We start from the raw sequence: 8,774 nt of genomic DNA, 5'->3' as shown, positions 1-8,774 counted from the left end.
ATCTTTATATGTTTTTTGAATTTCATGATATCATATGAGTTGGAAACATGTAAATTTGGTTGTTCATGGTGTATAATTTGATGATTTCACCTATGCTTAAGATGTGCATGTAAGGTGTTTGATAAAATGCCTAAGAAACTAGAAATCATGCAATATAGCTAAATTGTGACGAAGTGAAGGATTCATGATATGCCCTTACGTTCCAATGACTTCTATGTTGATAATGTTCCTTGTAAATATTATTGGAATACTCATGAACTATTCTTATAAGATTATGCTATGTTTACTTGCAAATCCCACTTATGAACAAGATGTATGATAACCATGCAATCCATATAAACTTCCATGCTATTGGTATGTGTTGCCAATATGATTATGCAATGAACATGATATTAAGATTGTGCAAGTACTTCCATGTGATATGAAATCCTTTCCATGAAATACATTGTTGATAACCATGCTTAGTATGAGATCCCTACTTATGATATTATAAATTATGGACTCTACTTTTATGATCAAGTCAGTCATGTGTGTCAGTTTTCTTCCATCGAGTCTTGGGGGTACTTGTACCCAAAAACTATAGTTGTGTACCTAAATCCATGTCATGTGTCATGATATCCGAACTCAAGCTATGATTCCATAGACTTCAGTCAGTCATGTGACTCAGGAAAACCTCATGATCTTAGTCAGTTATCAGATATCAGTAACATTCCGTCAGTCAATAAAATTCAGTAAGATTAAGTCATGCACAGTCAATTATTCATGTCCAGTCCCTCCAGATGGGAGTAGAGGTTAGCACCGAGTGAACCTAAGGATGGCAACTCACCCTCTAGTTCAGGGTGTGATTCTTAGTAGTCATCCTTGTGTTTCAGAACTACGTAGCCAGCGTAGGTTGAGACATCTTAACCCGTCAGATTAGGGTTGATGAGGTGGATTAACTCATCAGTTTAGGGTTCCCACCGTTCTCATTGAGTACCCGCTAGATAAGGGTCACTCACAGGCTGTCCTTACCCGTGGCACGGTATTGACACCCCTCCAGTCGGGGCAGAGATTGGACCCCATCTTATCCATAACGGCATACATGGGGCATGTCGGTTAAACACTACTTCCCACAGTTTCAGTATCAGTCTCAGTAAAAGAACTCAGGGCGTTCTTTAGATTTCAGTATATACAGTGGTCCATGTTATCAGTTTCAATATCAGTCATGACAGTTATCAGTAAACCATGTATTAGCTTATAGGTCATGCTATCACGTATTCACGGTCCCAGTTTTTATATATGTGTGTTTGCACTCCCACGTTCATATTAGCCAATCAGTGTTGTTCATGCATGAAACCCTTTATGTTCAGCCTACCTTCTTCGTATACTCAATACTCCAGTTGTATTAACGCATTTGTGCTATGGTGCTTTCTTTTCATGTTAAACCATAGGTTCTGAGACACGAGCTTCAACCCAACAGTAGCGGTAGCATTCCAGTCGCAGAGACACAGTGAGTCCTCATTGATTCGAGGACAATATAATTTGATACATTTATTTATTTCTTTATTTCAGTTTTACAGAGTTAGTTGGAGACATGTTCCTTCAACTCCTTATTTAGATAGTTTAGAGACTTTCAGATTTATGTTCAGATTTACATTCAGATTGAGTTGTTTTAGGTATTTTCACCCACATGGTTTTATTCAGTTGAACCTTATGGTCTTATAGTTCTATGTATTCTGTATTATTATATCATGATTTGCAGTATACAGGTACAGATATTAGTCATGGGTTAGCTTGTGGTCCCTCGGGGTCATGAGCACCGTGTAGCATTCCGGTTCAGCGAATTGGGGTGTTTCAAACTTGGTATCAGCGCCTAAGGTTCAATAGAGTCCTAGGAAGTCTGAAAGCCGCATCTAGTAGAGTCTTGTACAGGGGTGTGTTGCGCACCACATTTATGTGCGGGAGGCTATAAGATGTTTTAGGAACAGTCCCCTTTCTTCATTAATCATGTTATCCTAGTGAGCATAATCACAAGTTAAACTCTCAGTCTAATCCATTCTTTTCTTATTCTAGACCATGGCCCCAAAGAGAAGAAACCAGCCAGCTCCTCAGCCCAAAGATCCTTTGGGCGAACATATTTCCCATGCAGAGTTTAGAGCCGCATTTACCACACTTGCTCAGTCCATGGCTGCATAGAATGAACGGCCACCAGTCATTCCAGCCAATCCAGTGGCCAATCCCAAAGAAGCTAGGGTTCGGGACTTCACCCGTATGAACCCTCCATCTTTCCATGGGTCTAAGTCTGATGAGGACCCTCAGGAATTCATTGACCAAGTCCAGAAGGTCATTGACATCATGGGTGTTACTTATATTGAGAGTGCTGAGTTAGTCGCCTACCAGGTACAGGATGTTGCTCATGATTGGTATAAACAGTGAAAGTCTAAGAGGTTAGATGATACAGGCCCTATTGAGTGGGAGGAATTTGTCATTGCCTTCTTAGACAGATTCCTTCCCCAAGAGCTGAGGAAAGCCAAAGTTCTTGAATTTATCAACCTCAAGCAGAAGAATATGACGGTTAGGGAGTATTCTCTCAGATTTACTCAGCTAGCCAGGTATGTTCTTCATGTGGTTGCAGACAATAGAGCAAAGATGAGAAAGTTCGTGTTAGGGGTCAACGATAGCATGGTAAATGAGTGTAGGTCTGCGATGCTGATCGGTGATATGACCTTAGCCAGACTCATAACCCTTGCCCAGCAAGTAGAAGAGCAGAAGTTTAAGACAAGGGAGAGGCATAATAAGAGAGAAAGGTCAGGTAACTTCAATTTTGCTCACCCCAAGTCAGATGGAGAAAATCGTTCACAGTTTCGCTCCAAGTCAGCCGTTCCAGCTCTTTCCTATGCCAGCGCTCCAGGGTCGAAGTTCAGAGATGGAAATAAAGACAAAGCATCAGGCTCTAAATCTCAGGGCAGTGTTAGCAGTGCCCAAACGAATCCCCTTTGTCAGACTTGTGGTAAGAACCACAAGGGCATTTGCAGAGCCAGTAGTGATGTCTATTTTGGTTGTGGCAAGCCAGGCCACAGGATTAGGGAGTGTCTGTAGTCAAGTCTTCAGGGTCAGCAAAATTATTCTATAGCTCATTCCAGTCTCTCGAACCAGCAGGGTGCCATTTCTAGTGCTACCAGTGGGCAACGCCCAAACAGACTCTATGATCTTCAGTCCCGGTAGGATTAGGAAAATTCTCCTGATATCGTTACTGGTACATTACAGATTTTCCATGTTCATGTTTATGCTTTGCTAGACCCAGGTGCATCTTTGTCTTTTGTTACTCCATACATAGCAAGCGATTTCAGAATCAGTCCTGAAGTCCTAGCAGAGCCCTTCTCAGTCTCTACCCCAGTGGGTAAAACCATCATATCCCAGCGGGTACACAAGAACTGCCCGATTATAATATCTCAAAAATCCACGTCAGGAGATTTAGTGGAGTTAGAGATGACTGATTTTGATGTCATTCTCAGCATAGATTGGCTTCATTCTTGCTATGCCACAGTTGACTACAAAAACAGGATAGTTCAGTTTCATTTCCCGAATGAGCCCGTCCTAGAGTGGAAGGGTAGCATTTTAGCGTTCAGGGGTTAACTTATTTCCTACCTTCGGTAAGGAAAATGATTTCTAAGGGATGTGTGTATAATCTCGTGCATGTTAAAGATTCCAGTTCTGAATCTCCCATTCTCGAAATAGTCCCTGTTGTTAATGAATACTCAAATGTCTTTCCCAAAAATCTTCCAGGCGTTCCTTCCAAAAGGGAAATAAACTTCGGCATAGACCTTCTTTTGGATACTCAACCTATTTCTATTCCACCATACAGAATGGCACCAGCAGAACTCAAGGAACTGATAGATCAGTTAAAGAATCTCTTAGATAAGGGATTCATCAGACACAGCATTTCCCCATAAGGTGCACCAGTATTATTCGTGCACAAGAAAGATGGTTCTCTCAGAATGTGTATTGATTACCATCAAATCAACAAAGTCACGGTCAAGAATAGATATCCTCTTCCCAGGATTGATGATCTATTCAACCAACTTCTAGGTTCCAGTTACTTCTCCAAGATAGACCTCAGATCAGGCTATCATCAGCTCAGAGTTAGAGAATGTGACATTTCGAAGATAGCTTTTCGTAATCGGTATGGTCATTTTGAATTTTTAGTCATGTCATTTGGTCTTACCAATGCCCCTGCAGATTTTATGGATTTGATGAATCGTGTGTTCAATAAGTACTTGGACATGTTTTTTATAGTCTTCATAGATGATATTCTGGTCTATTCTCGCATAGAGCGTGATCATGCAGACTATCTTAGGATTGTTCTTCAGACTCTTAGGGATCACCAATTATTCTCTAAGTTCAGCAAGAGCAAATTTTGACTAAGATCAGTAGCATTCCTTGGCCATATTATTTTCGATGATAAAACTAGAGTAGATCCTCAAAAAACCGAGGCAGTAAGAAACTGGCCTAGACCCGTATCTCCATCAGATATTTGGAGTTTCTTGGGTTTGGCTGGCTATTACAGACGGTTTGTCAAGGGATTTTCTTCTATTGCATCTCCCATGTACAGATTGACTCAGAAAAAGATTAAGTTTCAGTGGTTAGATTCATGCGAGAAGAGCTTTCAAAAGTTGAAGACTCGACTCACCTCCGCTCCAGTTCTAGCTATTCCAGATGGTTCAAACGGTTTTGTAGTCTATTCTGATGCATCCATAGTGGGTTTAGGTTGTATCCTCATGCAGCATGATAAGGTCATAGCCTGTCCTCTAGACAGTTAAAGCCACATGAGAAGAATTATCCTACTCATGATCTTGAGTTAGCAGTGGTAGTTTTTGCCTTGAAGATTTAGAGGCATTATCTCTATGGAGTTCATGTAGATGTCTTCACAGACCATAAAAGCCTCTAGTATGTCTTTTCCGAAAAAGATCTCAATCTTCGCCAGAGAAGGTGGTTAGAGCTCTTGAAGGATTATGACATGAGTGTTCTTTATCATCCAGGCAATGCCAATATTATGGCCGATGCTGGACGACTCTCCATGGGTAGTATTTCTCACGTTGAGGATAGTAAGAAAAAGATGGATTAGGAGATCCATCATCTTGCCAGACTAGGCGTTCACTTAGTCGATTCTTCAGAGGGTGGTGTATGTGTTCAGAGTATTTCAGAGTCATCTCTAGTTTCTGAGGTGAAAGAGAAACAAGACAGGAATCCTAGCCTTGTGAAGCTCAAAGAGTCAATTTAGAATCAGAAAGTCGAGGTTTTCTCGCAAGGAGGAGATGGTGTTCTTTGTTGTCAAGGTCGTCTATGTGTTCCAGGTATAGATGAATTGAGGCAGCGAATACTTGCAGAAGCACATGGTGCGTGATACTCTATTCATTCAGGGGCCACTAAGATGTACCACGACATGCGGGAGATCTATTGGTGGAGTGAGATGAAGAAAGATGTTGCAGAGTTTGTGGCTAAGTGTTCTACATGTTAGTAGGTTAAGATAGAGCATCAGAAACCTAATGGTTCCATGCAAGAGTTCACCATTCCTACTTGGAAGTGGGAAGAAGTTAACATGGACTTCGTGACGGGTTTTCCTAGAACTCATCATCAACATGATTCAGTCTGGGTCATTATAGATAGAATGACCAAGTCAGCTTATTTTCTTCCTATTCGTACTTCTTATTCCACCGAGGATTATGCCAAACTCTATATCAGGGAGTTAGTCAGGTTACACGGTAGGAGATATAGATCTCTAATTGGTTGGTTTGAAGTTAGTGAGGCCTCAATCAGAGGTCCTGATTTAGTATTCAATGCCTTAGATAAAGTTTAGTTGATCAGAGAGAGACTCCGGGCTGCTCAAAGCCGACAGAAGTCCTATGCAGATTTTCGTAGAAAGGATCTCGAGTTTGAGGTCAGTGACTATGTCTATCTTAAGATCTCTCCCATGAAGGGAGTGAAGAGGTTTGGCAAGAAACGGAAACTCAGTCCCCGGTATGTCGGTCCCTTTAGAATTCTTTGTCACTTTGGCAAGGTAGCTTCTGAGCTTGAGTTGCCTACAGATCTAGCCTCAGTCCATCCAGTCTTCCATGTCTCTTTGCTAAAGAATTGCAAAGGTGACCCAGCAGTTGTTGTCCCTATTTAGAGCATTGACATTTAGAACATCCTCTCCTACGAAGAGATTCCAGTGGAAATCTTAGATTATCAGACTCGTAGATTGAGGAACAAAGAAGCCCCTCTAGTCAAGGTTCTTTGGAGAAATCAGTCTCATGAGGGAGCTACTTGGGAAGCAGAAGCAAATATGCGTACCAAGTATCCTCACCTCTTCCCCGCCAATTCAGATCAAGATCAAGGTAACAGTTCTCCTTAAGCTTATTCAGTTTCACGTTTATGTTTCCAGTATAAACTTGGTACCTATTAACCGTTTCATACTCAGTCATGCATTCATATGTCAGTTGTTCGTGCATCAGATATGAACGAGTTCAGTATGTTTAGCATGTCAGTCATGAGATCAAGTTTCAATCAGGTTCTATTGTCTTGTATCCCTTCTCAGTAAATCCTCATTCGAGGATAAATGTTTCCAAGGGGGAGATATTGTAATACCCCGCGTGTTTCTAAGCTAGGAAGTGAATAAGTATTCCTACATACGAAATCTCTTATCCTATGATTCATACTTGATTACATGACTTACAATGAATATCCTAGTGATAGGATAGCTTATGATGCATTAACCATGTTCATATGAGTCACTTAAGGTAATACAAGCTAAGAGTTTTTGAATCCATCAAGTTTTAGTGTTTGATTTTGCAAGGTTCATCTTTGAACAAGTATAACTCGATGTTAGTGTGGTATTTTGGCTGATTTATACCCACCAAATTGTAGAGAATTGAATTATCTTTCCAACGATACCAATTTCGCCTTAATCCAATGCCCGAGCAAAAAGTTATGCCTATTTTAGTGAGAGACAGTAAGGATAGGAGATTGGGTAGGCGCCGCCCAACCCAAACATAGGCGATTGATGAGGCGCCGCCCAACCTATCTTAGGAAATAACTTGGGCGCCTCCTAAGTCAGTTCCAGGTACCAAAAACACTCCGTTTTGAGTTATTTTAAGGGTAATTAAGTCTTTTAACACTCCTTACATGTTCCTAAACTTAAACCCACAAAATATATAGCTTATAAACATATTACGACCCTATTATCATCTCAAAGCTCATCATCCAAGAGCACTAAAAGAAAAAACAACTAGGGTTGCGTAACTAAGCTTGAAGATCCGATTTCAAGGAAATTCCTCTGTCAATTATCAAGAATCTTCCTTCTAAGGTATGCGTGAGTTGATTTATAGATCCCTTTCATCCATAAAGATCATTATAAAGTTGATAATGTGCCTTGTAAATGTTGTTGGAATACTCATGAACTATTCTTATGAGATTATGCTATGTTTACTTACAAATCCTACTTATGAACAAGATGTATGATAACCATGCAATCCACATGAACTTTCATGCTATTGGTATGTGTTGCCAATATGATTATGCAATGAACATGATATTAAGATTGTACAAGTACTTTCATGTGATATGAAATCATTTCCATGCAATACATTGTTGATAACCATGCTTAGTATGAGATCCCTACTTATGATATTATAAATTATGGACTCTACTCTTATGATCAAGTCAGTCATGTGTGTCAGTTTTCTTCCATCGAGTCTTGGGGGTACTTGTACCCAAAAACTATAGCTGTGTGCCTAGATCTATGTCATGTTTCATGATATCCGAACTCAAGCTATGATTCCATAAACTTCAGCCAGTCATGTGACTCAGGAAAACCTCATGATCTTAGTCAGTTATCAGATATCAGTAACATTCCGTTAGTCAAAGGAATTTAGTTAGATTAAGTCATGCGCAGTTAGTTATTCATGTCCAGTCCCTCCAGATGGGAGTAGAGGTTAGCACCGAGTAAACCCAAGGATGGGAACTCACCCGCCAGTTCAGGGTGTGATTCTTAGTAGTCATCCTTGTGTTCCAGAACTACGTAGCCAGCGTAGGTTGAGACATCTTAACTCGTCAGATTAGGGTTGATGAGGTGGCTTAACCCGTCAGTTTAAGGTTTCCACCGTTATCATTGAGTACCCGCCAGATAAGGGTCACTCACAAGCTGTCTTTACCCGTGGCACGGTATTAACACCCCTCTAGTCGGGGCAGAGATTGGACCCCAGCTTAGCCATAACGGCATACATGAGGCATGTCAGTTAAACACTACTTCCCTTAGTTTCAGTATCAGTCTCAGTAAAAGAACTCAGGGCATTCTTCAGATTTCAATATATACTGGACTATCAGATACAGTCTTCCATATTATCAGTTTTAGTATCAGTCATGACAGTTATCAGTAAACTATGTATTATCTTATAGGTCATGCTATCAGGTATTCATGGTCCCAGTTTCTATATATGTGTGTTTGCACTCCTACGTTCATATTAGTCAGTCAATGTTGTTCATGCATGAAACCCTTTATGTCCATCCTACCTTCCTTGTATACTCAATACTCCAGTTGTACAGACACATTTATGCTATGCTGCTTTCTTTTCATGTTACACCATAGGTTCCGAGACACGAGCTCCAGCGCAGCAGTAGCGATAGTATTCTAGTTGCAGAGAAACAGTGAGTCCTCATTTATTCGGGGACAATATAATTTGATACATTTATTTATTTCTTCAGTTCTATGTATTCTGCATTATTATATCATGATTTGTAGTATACAGGTACAGATA

The sequence above is a fragment of the Capsicum annuum genome, chromosome 11 (assembly GCF_002878395.1).
Source record: "Capsicum annuum cultivar UCD-10X-F1 chromosome 11, UCD10Xv1.1, whole genome shotgun sequence".
NCBI classification, from domain to species: domain Eukaryota; kingdom Viridiplantae; phylum Streptophyta; class Magnoliopsida; order Solanales; family Solanaceae; genus Capsicum; species Capsicum annuum.
Note: the sequence above shows the minus strand (reverse complement) of the source record.